The following is a 19,737-nucleotide window of genomic DNA, read 5'->3' on the forward strand; positions in this document are numbered from 1 at the left end:
ATATATATGTATATATATATATATATATATATATAATATATATAATATATAATATTATATAAAATGAATTTTATACATAATATGTCTATGTGTGTTTCTGCCCTGTGTGTGGTATCTAGTATTGACTGTAGGGATATATGTATGTATTCATATATTTATATTATATATTGGGGTGTGTGTGATAAATACTTACCTCAGTAGTGAATTTATGTATGTATAACGTTATAAATAAATTACAGAAACCAAGGAGATCTAGGTTAAATCATTTAAAAAAAATATTGATTTTTAAAATTTGCGAATTCAAATAACCTCATCTAGTATCGGGCCCAGTCCAGTTCTCCAAAAACACAAATAAAGACATTCCAATTCTTTTCCTCAAAATCCTTTAAAAAATTTTTTTTTTTCAAATGACATCCTCTCTCAAACCCGGACCTCATCCCCCCTACGAAATACAGGTTTTCCCTAAACATACTAAAACCGCATGCCGACCCTTTTGGGACAGATCAAAAAAAGGTCAGACTTTTCCTTTTTTGTACCCTCCGGGTAGTACAGTGATAACGGCCCGGTCTCATCCGGGGGGGTTCGGCGGTTCGCGCCCGCCCAGGTGCGAAAATTTTGGGCCAATTGTCCCCCGGGATTTATGGGGCTGGGCACCACGGGGGGTAAGGACTGGGTTTTCACCGAGTCAGCACCACTGCCACGTGAGCGAGTCGGCATTAGTCGAAAAGGGCCCGGGGCTCCTCAGGCATACCCCGGGGCGAGGCTAAGTTCGTATTTTCGGCTTCCATCCTTTTTTTTTTCCACATTCTAAAAGGGATCTGACCACAATGTGCCACGGGGGTAGGGAAAGTGGCCTGTTGCAGGAAAGAACAGGGAAGGCAAGAGGGTTTTTGGGCCCCGCGGGCTGGTGTTTAAAGGCGGAGAGAAGGATAATATTATGGTTTATTTTCTATTACTTTTATACTACATTGGGTAAAAAAACAAAAAGGGGGTTTTTTGTTTTTTTTTTTTTTTTTCCCAATTCAAAAACCCGGTTTATTACATTACAAGCTTCAAAACCCCTTGTTGTTTTTATCACGTCGGACTGAAAAGGCTGAAAATTGAGTAGCTACGTTTTCACTGTGAGAAAAATTAAATCAATGAAATTTTCCCCTAATTTTCACCTTATGAAAAATTTTCGGTGGGTATAAAAAGGGGAAGAAAACTTACGCTGGGGCCAGAGAGGGGGGGGTCATTTTCCCTTTATATGAATTTTTGGGGAATGTATTTTTTAACAGTGCTAAAAATCTGAAATTTATACCGTTACTAAACCGCCAAACGGTTTCTTTTAATTGGTTTATTCAAAAAAAAATTTTAAAATACCTTTTATTTTGAAAGGGTTTTTTAAATTTAAAAATCCCCAAGCCCTTTTTTTATCATTAGTCGATCTCAAAAATGGGATATGTCACATTTTTACAGTAAAACGAATTTATACAGTTTAATAAATTACGCGCACCATTTGTGTAAGTGTAAAGAAACCCCTTAAAATGTCGGGTTTAAATGCAAAATTGTAATAACCCCAGTTTTCCCTTGTAAAGTAATGTATGTCTTATAGATATATGAATTTTTTTTGTATGTAGGCACAAGCTTAGTAGCCCTTTGGTGTATGTATGTAAAACCCTTTAGTGGGGCGTTTTTTGGGTATATCTTAAAAAACATATATAGGTATTATATATTTTAAAATTATATATATATATATATAATTAAATATATATATTATATATAAAACATTATATACCATATATATAATTTTTTATATATCCACATATAATTATTATGTGTAAATATTTTTGTTATTTTCATATTAAATTTAACGTAGCTGAAAGTATGTACCCTAGATATTAGGCATACACAAAAGGGCGTACATAAGGGGTAATTTGACAAAAAAATAAATATGTACACATAATAATATATAATATAATATTATATAAAATTATATATAATAATTATATTTTATTCACAATATATGTATTTTAAAATTTAAAAAAAAAAATTTTTAAAAATTTTTATATATATATATATATATTTTATATATAAAAATATTTTACAATATATATTAAAATAATTTTAAAAATATATAATATATATATGGGTAAATATACACTTTAAAATGAAAAGTATGTATGTTTTCATGGGTATATATACTACACATATATACCCACATGTAAACAATACTTATTTTTAAAATAGGGATTTTAATATTTTTATATCTAATTAAATATATATATTTTTTTGGTATATTTATAATTTTAATATGATGGATTAATATATATAAAATATGCATAGGGTTTGTACACACACACCCCACAAAACCACCACACACACACACACACACACACAAAACCCCCCCAACACAACACCCACACACACACCAACCACAACCCCCACACACACACACACACAAAACCCCAACCAACACCACACCCCACCCCACCCCCAACAAACCACACACACCCCACAAAAAACACATATATATATATATATAATATTTTAAATTAAAAATAAAACATACACCCGGGTATCCCCCACACAATATGTTATTAGTAGACAAAAGTATATACATACAAAATTTTATATATATAATATATAAAATTTATATTATATATATAAATATATATAATTATATATAAAATATATAATATTATATAAATATATATATATATATATAGTTTAGATAGATGAATAATAGATGGGGAAAGATAGATAGAAGATAGTTTTGATAGATAGATAGATGGGATAGAAGATGATCCCGAGAAGAGAGCATATAAAATACAATATAGTATTTTTTTTAAGGGTGGGTTTCTTTTTGAGCCCCCGTATCACAGCTTTGATACTTAATTGTATTTTTCATGTTTGTGATTTTTGGATTTAGACGGGGTAGGGCCCCCCTTCCTTTCCACGGAGAGTGCCGGTGTTACCTTTTAGTAATGGGTTCTCTTATTTATCCGGCCTTGGGGAACCAGCACTGACTGAGTTGGTTTGCACCCCCAGGGCTAAATAGGCAATCGAGGGTGAAGCCTTTTTCCCCAAGGGGAACTTAAATGTATCTGGGTTTTCGATTTACCTAAAATTATGAAAATCAGTGCAAGTGCACACACCAATCGGGGATGGGGGGGGTGGGTGAAACCCAATGCACAAAACCCATCGCCCACCCCGGTATGTGAGCCCCGCCGCTGATTCATAATGTATGTTATATGTAAAAATACATATATTATGTTTAAAAATGAAATAAATAAGCCGCGTTTTTCCCCTTTGGGGCATGAATTTTACCTTGATTGCCTACCTACCCACTGGGGGGCCCAAACCCAAAGCTTAAGTCAATTGGTGGTCCCAACCCCGGGGAAAATAGAGAGAATGATTACCAAAAAGGGTACCCCCGGGCACTCTCCGGGGGAAAAGGGAAAATGGGGGCCCTCCCAAACGTCTTCACCCAAGGCATCACAACATGAAAATACAAAAAGTATCAGCTGTGACCAGGGCCGGCTCAGAAAATAAACCCTTTCCGTAAAAGAAGAGATTGTAAAAAATAAAGATAAACACAGTGTATATAGGGTTTTGTAATAATAAAATTAAGAAACTGGTTTTGGGAAACACTGCGTAGTATATTTTATCCCTTTTACTGAAATCTTTTCCAACGAGTAATTTCTATTGAAGAATAAAATAAAACGGATATTTTTTTTGATATTGAAATCACTCCTTTTGAAAAAAAAAACATAATGTGGGGGCGCAGCCCCCTTTACCCATTTTTGGGCCGTAAAAACCAAAAAGGGTAAGTATTACTAAAGCCTTTATTACCACATTTTTTTTTTTATTTTCAAATCATCTTTTTTTGGGAAATTTCCCTTTTTCCCAATACACGTAGTTTCATGGTTTCCTTATCCGTGTTTCGGGGGATTTTTTTTTTTGGGGGGAGAAGACGAAAGAGAAATAACTATCAGTACTTCATTATTGGTTAAAAAATACGCAAAAGATTACCCCCGGCTCTCTCCGCCTAAAAAGGGCCACCCTTTCTCCTGGGAAGGGAGCTCAGCCCTGGGGGCCCGCCAAACCGCCGGTCTTCCCGCACCCTTTCCCTGCAAAGGGCCATTTCTTCAAAACTGTGAATTTTATCCCAAATATGGGTGTACATATAGTAAGGTTTTTCCACCCCCAAATTTTTTAGGTTGATGCTGGGGGAAAAGGGAATCACAGGATTTGGCCCGGGTAAAATTTTGAAAATGTCGAATCCGCCGCCCCCAAAACCAAATTAATTTACTAAAGCCACCCACACCCAAGGATAATTTCCACTGTGGTGAAAAAAAGGGCCCTCCCGGGCCCGGAAGCACTGAAGGAAAGACGGTTTGGCGGACCCCGCTTGAGACCCCCTGTGCAGGAGGAGGCTGATTTTTGGGGACGGAGACAGAAAATTTAAAGGCTAAAATTTCTATGCCCTATTTCGTACATTGGGATAATAAACATAAATCCCAATTTCATTTTTGTCTACTGTTTTTTACGGTGGAAATTTTTTTTACTTCGTTTAAATTCACCTTATACCCATAAGAAAAACATCAATTTTTGATGGGGTAGGGAAGGAAAAAACTAAAAATTTGAGGCGGGAGAGCGGGATGCCAATTTTCCCCGGTGTATGGGGATCGGAAAGGCAATACACGCAAAACTTTTTATAACAAAATATTTGGTACTTTAAAAACATTCCCTAAAACTGAAATTCATAGCATTTCCAAAAAAAACTAAAAACGGGTTTTACACACACGCCTTTTGGAAATTTGGCAAAAATTTAATTTATTCCACGATTTGAAAATTTTCCCTCTTTTTTGTAATTTTTAAATTTATCCCAAAGTCTTTTTATTATTTAGTGGGAATATGCATAAAAACCCAAAATTTACAAGCAAACAAAAATGGGCGCACGTGTGTTTTGTGTATGTCAGTTAAATGACTCGGAGAAAACCCCATTTATTTTTGTATGGCATGGTTTTATATAGGGATGTGTGTGTTTTGGGTGTATGAAGGGATGCATGGGGTTGCAGTGTATATGCTTTACAAAAGGGTACCTACTCTTGGGTTATTTTTTAAGATTCATATGTATGATATATAATAAAAAATATATATACACAATTATTATATTTTATAAATATATAATATATAATAAAAAAAATATATAATATATATATATATAGAAATAAAATAGAAAAAATTTGGACTATTTTATATAATATAAATAAAATATTATAAATAAAAATTAATATATATATAATAATATAAAAAATAACATAAATATATATATTTTTTATCAATAATATTAATATAATATAAAAATAAAATATATATATAATACTTAAATTATAAAAATTTAAAATATATATATTTTATTATATATTTATATATAAAATATAAATTAATATTTTAAAAAGGGATATGATAATAAAACACAAAAATTTTATATAAAATAATACTTTTTACATATATATACGTATATATAAATATATATATAAAATATATAATATTTAATTATATATATATATATAAAAATTTTATTCAATACAATATACATACAAATATATATATATAATATATTATATTTTTATATATATATATATCTATATTAGGTAATATTTTGTATCAAGGTTTTGATCTGAACACATACAAAAATTTACGTGTATAAAATATGTGTTTTTTAAATATGTTATATATATATTAAAATATATTAATATATATATATTATATATATAAAATTGTAAATATAATAAGGTAAAATAAATAAATATATAGAAAAGATATAAAAAAAAGGGGTTTTTTTTTTAAATAAAAAAAATTTTTTTATTTTTTATTTTTTAACACACACACACACACACACACACCCCAACACACACACACACACACACACACAAAACACACACAAAACCAAACACACACAAAAACCCCACACACCACACAATATATTTTGTATATATATACACATTCATATACATATACACGTGTGTGATTATACGTATTTATACATATATGTATGTGCGTGTGAGTTGTCATTAGGCGACCCTCTCTGAAAACAAGGTAGTGGAACACTGTTGTATTATGTTTTATGCTGCTACTGAAATCATATTCTACGAATAGATTTTTTTGTACAGAACCCCTTTCCCAAAGCGAATATTCACACGGTGTAAAAAAAACATGGTATGGGAGCACGGGCCTTTTACCCAAATATGTATGTATATGTACTATATTTATGATTAAATTGATTTGCAATTTTCTCTTCCAATGCACGTGGATTACATGGCTTTTTTTTACCATGTTTCATATTATAATGGGTTTAAAAAGGCAAAACGGGGAATATCATTTTAAAATTTTTATTTTTTATATGATAATAAGTCATAAGTGTACGCCAAAGATTACACCAGCCTTCTCCTCGCGAAGGGAGTCTCAGACCTGCGACCGCCAAACCATCTGGCCTTCCCGGCACCCCTCCGGGGACGGGCCCTTTTTTTAAAGATTTTGGGTTATTTTATCTGGATATGTGGTGTACTGTATAAGGTTTTTCCCGGAAAATATTTTGGTTGATGGGGAGGAAGTAGAAACATGGGAGATTTTACTTGGGTGAATTTTGCAAAAGGTCAAAGTTTGGAGACGATAACCTGTCACTCAGTTGTGTGGAGACACAATGTGCAAAGAACTTATTGAAGGTCTCTGATAATGTGATGATATGTGGCAAGATCTGACTTACATTGGGGTTTTTTAACATGGGGTTCGGGAGAAAAATGGGGTTCATGCGGAGATTTTTTTAACAAAAATGGGAAAAATTGGAATGTTTATGATTGATTTTTTCGCCTTCAGGATTATTAATGACATTCCTCTTATTATTGCAAAAAATCTGAAGAGAAAATACACGTTTATATAATGTGTTAGTAGAGTGTTCCTTAAGGATATTAATTAAGCGCCATTCATCATGTAATGTATTCCAGTATTTTGTACAATTTTGTTATCTAATAGGAGGCTTGAAGAAAATAATAAAAAAATCCAAAAAATTATAAAAAGATTTTTTGAAAACCCCCTTAAACTTGGAGAGAATAGGGTACTAAAATCCCAAAAACCCAGGAAAAAGAGCCCCCCCGTCAAATTTCTTGGGCTTTTAATACCGAAGAAATTTTCAGTGTGAACCCCTTTAGCCTCCCGAACTTTCGTTTTATTTGTATTCATTTGAAATTTTTAATGTAAGTGAACACAGCTTCTGTTCCCATTAGTGGGGCCCGTCAGTGAAAAAAAACCCCCTTGATTTTTGATACCTGTAGTTTCTTTTGTAGAACTGGTGTTTTGGGCTAATTTTTTCCCTATAGATAGTTCCAATGCTTTGAAAGGGCCCAAAAGAATATAGCGAATCGAGCGGCGGGGAATTCCTTTCGCGACATTTGAGCTTCTATCAGCGTCACAAAAGGGTTTACGTGGGTTTAAACTTTACAGTTTGGTTTGTATCTTGATTGGGTTTTTTGGAGGGTTTTGGTCGGGAAAGGCCCTTTTCTCCTTGGCCTTGTTAGGGGCCGGCCACTGCCACACGCAGTGCCAAAATCCAACGTTTGGGATTCAAACCCCTCGCCTCCAAAAGAGCCCCGCTCGGCCCAGGGCCCCCCCCCAACCCATGATAGGTATTTCTGATAGTAATAAAATTGATGAATAATAAAGCGCTTCGTAAAAAAAAAAAGATGCAATGATTTTATCACAGACACCGACACATTGTTCTTCGCAGATACTCGATAACATTGTTGTGGGCCCAGGAAACCCAAAAAATTTTTATTAGTAGTATAGTTAATTATACTGAGAGAGAAACGAAATTGCCTATATAACAGCTTGTCTTTATTTAGGTTTAATTTCTTCCAGATAAAAGTTTCGTCCATGCAGTCTAGCCCGCTTGCTCTGTGCGCGGGCCCGCGGACTCGAAAAATTTTTTAGCCTGTTCGAAACGATTCAGTTTTATTTCTTATTGTGGATGTTTTCCTTTTCATATTTGTGTTGTTGTGTTTGTGTTTTTTTATATATTATTTAGAAATCCCACTCATTTAAAACGTGTTTTAATATGTATTTTTTATGCGTGTGCAACCCCAAAAAATGTAGGAAATATCCTTTTTTTAACGGTGGTTCAGTCTGACCCCGCCGTGGTCACAGCAGATATTTAAATTAAATTGTAAAATTTCATGTTGTGATGCTTTTGGGGTGAGTACGTGGTAGGGCCCCCCATTTTCCTTTCCACGGAGAGTCCCGGGTGTTACCTTTTTGGAAAAATCATTCTCAGTTTTTTAATCCGGGCTTGGGACCACCCACTGACTTGGGCTGGTTTGGCCCCCCAGTGGCTGGGTTTGGGCCCCAATCGAGGTGAATTTCCTTCCCCAAGGGGAAAACGCCCCGGGCCCCGGTTCCCCAAACCCCTCGAACTCAGATTGCCGGGACAGTCTTGAGTCCGATACTAAACCCATTCGGCCACCGGGGGCCTTAAAGATCATGGGCTTTTCCATGATTTTTTTGGGGAAATTTAGAGGGGTGGTTTCCCCTTTTCCCTTTCCCCCCGGTGTTTTTTTTTTTTTTTTTTAATGAGTAAACCCACTCTTTTTAAATCCGGCCCCCCATTTGGGGCGGTTTGGGCCCACCCAGTGGCTGGGCCCGTAGGGCTTTAAAACCCGGTACAAAAGGGTTATATTAAAGAGAGCGTAACTGATATTTGTAACAGTTATTAAACGCAAAACACCCCACACCGCACCCATACGGACACCCCACACACAACAAAACACACACACACCCCACACAACACACACACACCCCAACCACACACCACACACACACACAACACACCCCACACACAAACACACACGTTTATTTTTTAAACTACTGGTAAAATTTTTCCGATTAATGTTATAGTTGGGCTTTATCCCCCATCATGCTTTTTTTTTAAATCGTCAGCTGATATGCCTATGAAATCTGAGTAGTGTAACCCGGTGGCGGATTATCTTCCAAATCGTTATAGAAAACATATGAAAACATAGGTTTTATGAAAGCGGGATTCTTTTCCCGGGACAGTCTTTCGTAGTTTTAGGGGGAAACTATAAACCCTTTCAGGTCAGTATTTTGGAAAAAAGGCGAGATTCAAGTGACTTGCTTTTTTTTGCTTTTGATAATACCGTGGACAACCACATTATTCCCTTTTAAATTTAAAATGTTTTCTCACGTTTTAAAAAGGTTTTTTTGTTAGGGAAAAACGCGGTCACACACCTTCTTCGTAAATTAAATTTTGGCGTTTTTAATGTTACTTGGCCCCTTCGAAATGACTCCCTTTCTTAGCTTAAAAACATTATCCTTCATGCTCGCTCACACCCATCACTAATTGAAGGATTATTTACTTGACAGCCTGGTGGATGGAGGTAAAAACGAAGTTAGATATGGGTATGAGATAACGAAATTTACATTAATCATGTGACAGCGAGAATAAGTTACGAAAACGGTTACTCGTAATTTGTAAATTGTTAATGTAATGGGATACAGTTTTAAAATTGAAAGCCGAAACGTAGCTACTAAAGGTGTAGCTTTTTTAATGTGGCAATGGCCCCCCAATACAACATGAATCGAACCCTTTATTGTAATGGGACTCATTTTTTAAAATTGGGAAAGACGAACCCCCCCAAAATTTGGTGTTTTATTTTTTTACCAATGTAGTAAAAAAAAGTTTTTAAAAATATATCCATTTTAAATCCTTTCCCCCCTCAAACACCAGTGTCTCCTCGCAAAAGGGAGTTTTCAGACGGGCGACCCCCAAAACCGTTTTAAACCTTTCGTCCCTTTTTTTCCTGCAGCAACCACTTCCCCCAACCACTGTGCAGTCACCCCAGGATGTGGTGTGCTTATAGGAAGGTTATTTTCATCGCAAAATTTGCTTTGGCTGCCGTGGAAAAAACCAGAGAATCTCTAGAAGAGCCCATGGTTTCTGCGTGGGTGAAGTTGGCAAAAGAGGCTTTCTGAGGAGGATAATAACCCCTCACTCAGTTCCATGTCAGAAAAACCCGTCCCAGAAAAGTTGAATAAAACATTTTGCCCAGCCCTTTTGATATGGGGCGAGATAGGGGGGTACTAATGAGATATGTGTGTGTGTATTGTGTGGGGTGTTGTGTGGGGTGTGGGTGTGTGTGTGTGTGTTTTGTGTGTGTGTGTGTGTGTGTGTTGTGTGTGTTGTGTCCCACAAAATACTAAGAATTAGGTGAATCAAAAAAAGGTTTTAATCTAGATGCTCTGAGTTAGTAGGACAGTGTGTAGTTGAAAAAGTATAAAATTTTATATTTAAAATCATGTATACATGTGTATAAATATGTGTATGTATGTATATGTATATGCAATATTGTATATGCAATTTGATTATATAAATATAGTAATGATATTTTATGTATATGCATAATATAGTATATACATAAAATTTTGTATAGTTATAATGTTAGGCAATATATGTATATGCATATATATGTATATGCATTATAAAAGGGTATAGAAATGGGAAATTATGTGTACACACACCCCACCACCCACACACACACACAAAACCCCCCACACACACACAAAACACACACCCCAAAAAACACACAAACACACACACAAACACACACACACACGTATATAAATGTGTGTGTCTACAGTTTCAGTTTTTATTGTTTGATGAATCTCAGTATACATATGTGTGTAATTTCAGTTTTAAATGCTATGCAATATATCCCAACAGTTTTTGTAAAGTCATGTTATGCCAAGTCTCTTTCTTTTTTGTGGTTCTGAAAATTTTTTAAGTCATTGGGTTCTTCAGTGCCGAATTTTAAATTTCATCATTTAAAAAACTCCCGCGCAGTCCCCCCGTTTTTTATTTTTGAAATTTTTCCGAAAGTCCTTTCATCTGAGACATAGGTACAAGTATCTGTATCTTGGTCGTTTGAGTGTGATTTGCGAAGGGCCCAGTGGCCCTCCGGGCTTTGGGCCCCCCCACTAAACAATTGCACCCAAAAATCTTGGAAAGGGGTTTGGGTTTTTCGAACCCCCCGCCTCCGAAGAGTTTGGTCCCTTTAAAACCCCGCCCTTAGCCCGCTGGGCCACCCCTACCTGTAAGCAAAAAAAGATTTTTGTGATATAATAAAAAAAATAAAAATAATATACTTTGCATCAGGCATTTGTCTTCGCAGATACTCGAAAACTTTTTTATGGTAAACAGGATTAAACCCAAATTATGTTTTGGTATACAAATCATAATTTTTGAAATTTAAATAAAATTTATTTTAAAACAAAAAAATGTTGTAAAAAAGCCCGCCCCTTTTTCAGGTATGGGAAAGTTTAATTTTCCTTTTCCCGATAAGCGAATACTTTTTTTTCGAATTCCCCGGTTGAAGATCAAAAGGTCTTCTTAATTTAGACCCCTTGACTTGAAAACCTTCTACAAAAAGGGTATAGGGCAGGGGGTTTTTCCCTTTTTAAAATATATGAAAACAAAATTTTATAATATATACACGTATTCGTTGTGTGTAATATAATATGGTTTAAAATATATATAATAATTATCCCTATATAGTATTGTATATACTACAATACTGTAAAGTCATTTAGCTTGGATTTATAATATATGCACAATATAGCATATTTTATATATATTATATTTTAAAAAATAAATATTTATAATATATAATCTATTAATTTTTAAAAAAGGATTATAAAATGAATATAAAAAAATATTTATGACCCGCTATTTAAACCATAATTATTTTTTAATATGTTTTTAAAAGCATTTTTGTACAGCAAATACCACTCCCTTTGTTTGTGTATTGTTCTTGAAATAGGGAAGTTTAAAAATAAGCCTAAATATTTTAGCAATAAGACCTCGATCGGAATCATCTTCAAAATGACTGGGAAAGGGAATTTTGGGATCCCTTTTGGATTTTATTTTCAATTTTTCCCCTTTTTAAAGCAGGATGTATATATATTTCTTTTGTCAATTTTAATTAGGAGGACGGAAACGGAAATACCCCTATTTAAAGTTTTTTTATTGTTTTCGTGTAAGGCTAGATTACGCAAAAGATTACTCCCCCGCTTAGTAGACCGGCCCTTTCCTCGCGAAAGGGGTCTCAGCCCCGCAACCCCCAAAAACCCTCTGGTCTTCCGGGCTTTCCCTTTCCCGCGACAGGCCACTTCTTTCAGGCTGTGTTAGTTATCCCGATTTGTAAATATAGTAAGGTTTTTTTTCCCTTGCCTAATAAATTTGGTTTTAACTTTTCAAAAGGTTTAAAAATTAGACGATAACCCCCGGTATCAGTTTCCCTGTGTGGGGGAAACAAATGTAAAAACTTGCTAAGTGTTCATTTGTGATCAAAGGGCTCTGATAGTATAATTTAGATGTGGAAAAAGTGACTTATATTATGGTTTTTAACATGTGATTTGTTGAAACAAAAGAGGGCATGCGGAAAAAATTTACAAAAAATCGTTTAATTTGGGGATTTTTAGAATTGGGAAAATTTTGGGTTTTTTCCCTTAGGGGGTTTTTTAATATTCCTCTTCTTTTTATTTTTAAATACTGAAGGGGGAAAAAATACGGTTATTCAAGGGGTTTTATATTGTCCCTCAAAGAATTTATTTAAACGCATTTATTTTATAGTATTTCCCGTATTTTTTTTGAACTTTTTTTTATCTGATAAAAAGGCTTAAAAAAATAAAAATCCGAAGTTATATTCTGGGCTTTGAGAAATCTGAACCCTTTAGAGAGAATACGATACTAAAATCTTCTGGCTTAAACCCAAATAATTAAATTTGAAAAAGCTTTAACCTACCCCACAGTGTCTGATTTGGGTTTTTTCATTGCGAATTTTTAAAGTAAAAGAAAAAAGCTTCTTTGTGGAGAAAAAGGATAAGAACCCCTTGATGTGATACCTTAGTTTTGGGTACTTAATGAAAAGTATTAGTAATGTCATTCTTGTAGACAAGCTACTTTCCAAAAATATAAGCATTTTGGGGATAGTAAAAAAATGGATGAATAATAAAACCCCTTTGTAAAAAAATTTATAAAAAACGAGGGTTTTTTGATATACACCGGGGGACTCATTTTTCTGATACTCATTTAAAATTGTTTTAGTGGGCAGAAATTAAAACCAAAATTTTTATTATTTTTACAGTTACATATGAGAGAGAAACAAAATTGGGTTTTATAACAGCTTCCCCTTAAATTAAGTTTGATTTTTTCCAGATAAAAATGTTTTTTTTTATGCAGGGCCAGTTCCCCTTGTTTTGGATTTCCCAAACGATTTTAAAATCGTATCTTATTGTGGAAAGTTTTTTCCCTTTTTACGTTTTTTTACACGTTACTGTGGTTTTTCTCAAATGTATATCATCAAGGCACTAATGCCGGGGTGATTTATTTTTAAACTTGTTGCCCCTCACCCCTCACGTTTTTTTAATAATGTATATGGTTTTTATCGTGTGCAATGGAAGGGGCATACACATAAAACACGCTATACACAGGTACATAAATGGGTTTATTAAAAGAGCATTTTTAAACTGAAAATTTTTTATATTTTTTCGAAGATGCTTAATTTTTTTTGCATGTTAAATCATTGAAAAAAAATACAATGTGGACTTGGAATAATCTTTTTTTAATTTGTTTTTTGTTTTAATGAAATATTTATCTTATTATCGCAAATCGTTTTTAATAAGCCATCGAAATATTTTATTTTTTATTATTCCCTCTCTTTCCCCCCCAAAAACCAGTAGGAAACTCAAAAAATACTCCCAAAAAAACGCCCTTTTTCTTCCGTGCTTCATCCCGTTGGGAGGCCACCGTCTCCGGCCCCTATGGCAGTTATTCCCGAGTTTTGGGGGGTCCTAATGAAATTACCCTTTTATCACATGATGGGGAAAGGTTGCCACTGGTGGATCTAGAGAATTATAGTAAAAAAAGGATTTTTAAAAAAAGGGAAACTTGCGGCCCAAGAGTCAGTTCCAAACCTATGGTTAATTTTTGGTTTTGCCCCCGGGCTTGCTTATGGGCCAGCCACTGCGCGGGGGTGCCAAAAAATCCTTGGCAGGGGTGGGATTCGAACCCACGCCTCCGAAGAGACTTGTCTTCGCAAAAAATTGGGGTAAAAAGCCGACTCCTTTTTAGATATGTTCAGGTTTTTTTTTTCTTCTTTATAAACGAAAAATTTTTGGTTTTAGGGTGGCCCCGGGCGCTCTGTTTTGTCCCGGGAAATCCCACATCGAAATTTTAATTTTTGGCACAGCATGCAATTTTGAAAGTGAATTTTTAAAATTTTTTTAAAATTGCGGATTTTTGGGGCATTCCAGTACAATTTTCCCCATAATAAACCCACTTTACAAATTTTTCAAAAAGAAATTTTAAACTTTTCCCCCCGACCCTCTGCCCTCGAATCACAGGGCTTCTTTCTTTTCTGCCGCATGGAAACGGATCTTTCCCCGAACGTATAGTTTAGATCTTTTTTCCCTTTTTGAAAAACATATGAATGCATATATTTATAATTATACACGTATATATATTTATTTTATATATATATATATATATATTTTTCTATATATTTTTATTCCTTTCAATACTGTTTAAAATGTGTTTTGCATATTTTATAACACGCCCCCCCCCACACACAAAACACACACACACACACACACACCCCACACAAACACACCACACCCCACACACACAACCACACACAAAACACACACACACACACATACACACCAACCCCACACACACACACACAAATATATATAATATATATTATTACTATATATAATATATATAATATATATATATGTATTTAAATAAAATATAAAAATATATCAAAGGCCCGCCATTAACCGTTTTTTTATTTTTTAGTGTGGGAAATACTTCTTAGTACAACTATCCCGTGTATTCGTTTTGTGAAATAGCAAGTATAAAAAAAGCCCCAAATATTTTGCAATAAGACCCCGATCAAATAGACTTGTCCCCAAAAAGACTGGGGGCACGGGGTAATCCTATTGCAGTCTTTCGGTATTCATTTGCGATTTCCTTTTTTTAAAGCAGGGTGTATATATATCTTCTTTTGGCATTTTTTTAATTTGGAGAAGGCGGGGAAAAAGGAAAAACCCATAAATTTCTTTTTTTTATTGTCACATGATAAGTCGGAAAAAATACGCAAAAGATTCTTCCCCTCTCTCCGTTAAAAGACCAGCCTTCTCCTCGCGAAGGAATCTCAGACCTGCAACCCCCAAAAACCGGTTTTTGATCTTTCCGGGGGGTTCCTTCCGGGGAACAGGCCACTTCTTTCATGACTGTGTTAGTTATCCCCCCAATGTGGGGTACTATAGTAAAAGGGTTTTTTCCTCGCCTAAAAACTTTTTGGTTTTTCTTGGCAAAAAGGGCAACGTTTGAAGACCCCAACCCGGTCATCAGTTCCAGTGTGGGGGAAAAAAATGCAGAGAACTTGTTTTAAGTTTTTATGTGATCGGTCCCTGATAAAGTAATGAGGGGGCAAGATTTTGACTTATTTTATGGTTGTTTTTAAAATTGTGATTCATTGAAAACAGAGGTTTACGCGAAAATTTACAAATATCATTAAATGGGTATTTTTAGAATTAGGATTTTTTATTTTTTTTTCCCCCTTTGGGATTATTAATAATATTCCTCTTTTATGATAAATTTCTAAAAATCTGAAGAGAAAATATAAGCTTATACAAGTGTTTTGTTTCGTTTCCCCCCCAAAGGGTATTTTTTAAACGTATTTACCATTTATGATTCCAGTATTTTGTTTTTAAAAAAAAAATTTTTTTTTTTATTGATAAGAAGGTTTAAAAAAAATATATGGGTAAAACCAGAAAATTAAAAAGAATTTTGAGAAACCGAACCTCGAGAGAGAAAACGTACTAAAATCTTGCTATAAAAACCGAAGTAAATTATAAGTTTGAAAAAAGCTTTAACCTACCGCACGGTCCCCGATTTTAGTTGTATTCATTTTCGAATTTTTTGTAAATAGAAAATATTTCTTTAGTGGAGGGCAAGGGGGAGAACTCCCTTTATGTTATAAGCTGTAGTTTTGTTTTCTTACTGGGGTTTCAAATTTGGGAATGGTTTTTTTGTAGATTTATTTTTATTTAAAATTATCTGCCCCGTCAACAGCTAAGGGCATTAGCGGCGAATAACCCTTTTTAAAAAAAATATTTTTAAAAAAGTTTTTTAAAAATTTAAAAAAACTGTCAAAAGAAAAATTTATAAATAACAAAAAACAAATTTAAAAAACAATCCCCAAAGGGAAAATAATAAGACCCTCTATGTCACCAAACCCCCCCAAAACATTCTTCAGTGTATATGGGGGGGACAAGTACATACGTCTTTGGTTTGAGAATGTTGCACATCTTTCCACTACATGTGCGATTGTTAAGGGGTCTTGGGATCCCTTACAAAGTGCCTATTTTTTTGCCATCATCGGCCATGATTTATTTTTGTGTGCCGATTTTTTAGCCTTGTTAATGGGAACTTCCACTTTTCGGTTGGGATGGGTGCTAGTCAAAACCCCAATGCCAAGGTCATCTCTAATCTCTCGCAGTTTATTTCTGGAGATATGCCTTTCCCTTGTTCCTTTCCCTTTTTCGCGAAGAAAAACTCCTGATGCTGGGGGGTTTTAGGTCGGGGGGTGGGAGAGGAAAAAGAGAACCAAGGCTGGCGGGGAGCTGCCTTAGCCCCTTTTGATCAGCTCGCTCAAAATTCCCCTGGGCACCCAAAATGCGCTTTTGGGACCCAACACAGGTTTTTCTTTTTTAAAGTTTTTGACATCCCGGCAAGCCAATCTTTAACCTCCTCATACGGTGTGATGAGTTTAAGCTCTTTTATTGCTTGCAAGGCACTACGAGGGGTCACAATATTATAAAAAAAAAGAATGGTTCATAAGATCTCTATCATCTTAATGTGCAAGGGTGGCATGTAAAATCTTGGGAGTGGAAAATCGAGGCTGCTAGAGAAGACCCGCCAGATGCAGTTTCCCTTTTGCTCACCGGGTGCAAAAACCCACACCATTTTTCCCGATTTTGAACCCTCTGTATATATTTTGGGGCCGATTTCCCTTTTTACTTAGAAATGTGCTGAAAAAAATCTTCTCTGACTTCTGCTTCAGATCTCCCCCTTTTCCCAAAATTCCCACCAATCCAGCTCGAATTTATTAGTTTCCCAAGGGGGGAAAATTTGGGGAAATTCCCCAAAACCAGAACCCTTTGTGAGACTTAATTAAGTTTTTCTACAAGATTTCCCCATTCTCCTACCCTAGGGCGGCTATCCTCAAAAGGGGGGTTTAAAAACCCAAACTGGTGTAGGAGATCCCGGGAAACCTTTGTATCCCCCGTAAAAGTAAAACAGGTTCCCTGGGAGTTTCCCGGGGTAAAAGAAAGAGGTGGTTTTTCCCCCTCTCAGGGATACAGGAAATTTCCCCAGGTGAAGACCTGAAAGCCCCCGTACAGATTCTGAGGCTTTATTATGAACCGGGTCCAAAATCCGGGAAATGGGAGTTGAAAATGAATAAGTTCACATCCCTGTCAACTTACTAAAGAAAAAGTGCTGGTTAAAGCCATAGAAGCGTTGTGCGGTCTGCCCCCCCAAGATAAAAGTTTAAAGAAACCCAAAAACTAAGTGCTTTTTTAGCCCTTTACTTTTTAAATGTTTGGGTGTGAGGGACCCAGTAAGTCTTTAAATCAAAAATTAGACCCAAAATACTTCACCTCTTGGAAAAAATTTCAGTGGGTTTTGGGTCCCAAATAGAGGGAAAGGGTGGAACCCCTTTCCCCGTTTGTGGAAAAGTACACCCTGGTTTGCTTTGAGAAAATTTGAACCCCTGGGTATGTTTCCCAATGTACAAACCCGATTAAATTTCAGTTGCATGCGCCCTTTCACCTCCGTAAACTTTCCCCCTGGCAGTTTCAGGGTAAAAATCATCCACAAACAGTTACATGAAAAACAGCACTTGGAAAAAACCTTTTTAATGTCATTTTAGCAATGGCAAACAAGGGGCACACTTTAAACATTTCCCCTTTTTTTGGGGCCCCCTTTCCCGCTGGGTTCCCGGGTTAAAAGGGAAAAGTTTCCCACCCGAAAATCTAAAATTTTCCCTTTTTCAAAGGGAAACTTTGGGATGAAAGGGAAAGGGAATTTTCCCCTTAAACCAATGTTTATCAGTTTGAGTAAAGCCCAGCTTCCCCAAATAGTATTTATAACCTTTTAAGGTCAAAGAAGACTGAAAAATGTGACGTTCCCCCTGTGCAAAGGAATTCCCGTATAGCAGTTTCCCTCCCACAAGGGAAACTGTGGGCCCATCTCAAATTTTTTAAAACAATTGGGAAAAAATGGGGTCAAACACGTTTTCTTTTTCTAGCAGCCCTTTTCAACCTGAATTTTACCATTTTCCCCTCACTTAGATGCGCTGGTGGGGAGAAATTGGTTTTGGGAATTTCCTGGGGTGGAAGATCTTTGGGGGGGTTTTTGGAACAGGGAAAGATTTTAGCCCCTTTCCTTGGGGTGGGGACGTGCCCCCCCTATAATCCTATTTACAAGTCCAACAGGAAAATTCTTGGGGAAATCTTCCCGGAAAATGAGATATCCTTTGGGTAGGAATATCGTCCCCTTCCTGGGGCCGTCTTACGGGCCCGGAGCTTTCAAAAACAGAGCCAATTTTCCTTGCGCAAAAATGGCAAATTGTATGGAAGGTTTTGCTGCATTCCAGAAGAACGACATGGGTGTTTTTTTCCTGTTTTAAAAAAAAAGAAGGGGGAGAAAAAGGCAGTGTAAATTCCCCCAGAGGTAGTCTTTCCATGGAAATTTTGCTAACTATTAGCAATATCTTTTTTTTCTGTGATTTATTATCCATCCCATCTTCAAGCGGTTGTGATAGGGTGGGCCCTTTTTCCAGCAAACTTTAAAGCACCCTTGGCCCCCCAACCCCCTGCCCAAGGGGGTCCCAGATTTTTTTCGAGGACACATAAATGGGGCTCCCCCGACGTCCGTCTAGCCTCCCCTTTTGCACGCGCCCCCGGCCTTGGGTCGGGTTTTTTGTAACTGAAACAAGGTTACAATGCGGGGCGTCGGGTTTAACTGCCTTAATGGGAGCTTTCCCTTTCTTGACAGCTTGGTTTGGGATTTACAGACCACCATGGTACTGGAGGTCGGGCGGTACTGTCCGCTCTTTTTGGGGAAAGGATGCTTCTGTGCAAGGGAATTCTGATGAAAAAAGTGATTAAAAAGCATCTTGAACACACTGGAAATATTAACAGATCCTTGCCAATACTGCAGTTTATCTAAAAGATTCCAGTCTGCATGTTTAAAATCGCCCCTCTGCACTCCCTTTACGGGAAACCATTTACCTCCCCCCAAAATTATTTGGAAAAAGGTCGCCCTTCCCTTTAAATCTTCCCTGACCTGCCCAATGAAGTTTAAATGTGGGAAACAGGTGAACCTTGATAGGTCTATATTTGGGGGAATGCCCAGTTTTTAAAATTTGGGAAAAGTTTGGGAGTGTCATGTTCAAAAACTCATCTGCTCCTTTGAACAAGGCTCCCAAAGGCCCCTTTCCCCGAGGGTTTAAAAAAGTGTCCCCCCCAGGGGTTTATGCCGACCATTGAAAACTCCCAAGAGTTTGAAATGGATGTGGCAACTGCCCAAATAGATCTTCCAAAAACATT

Source organism: Penaeus monodon, chromosome 13, assembly GCF_015228065.2.
Source record: "Penaeus monodon isolate SGIC_2016 chromosome 13, NSTDA_Pmon_1, whole genome shotgun sequence".
Classification (NCBI taxonomy): domain Eukaryota; kingdom Metazoa; phylum Arthropoda; class Malacostraca; order Decapoda; family Penaeidae; genus Penaeus; species Penaeus monodon.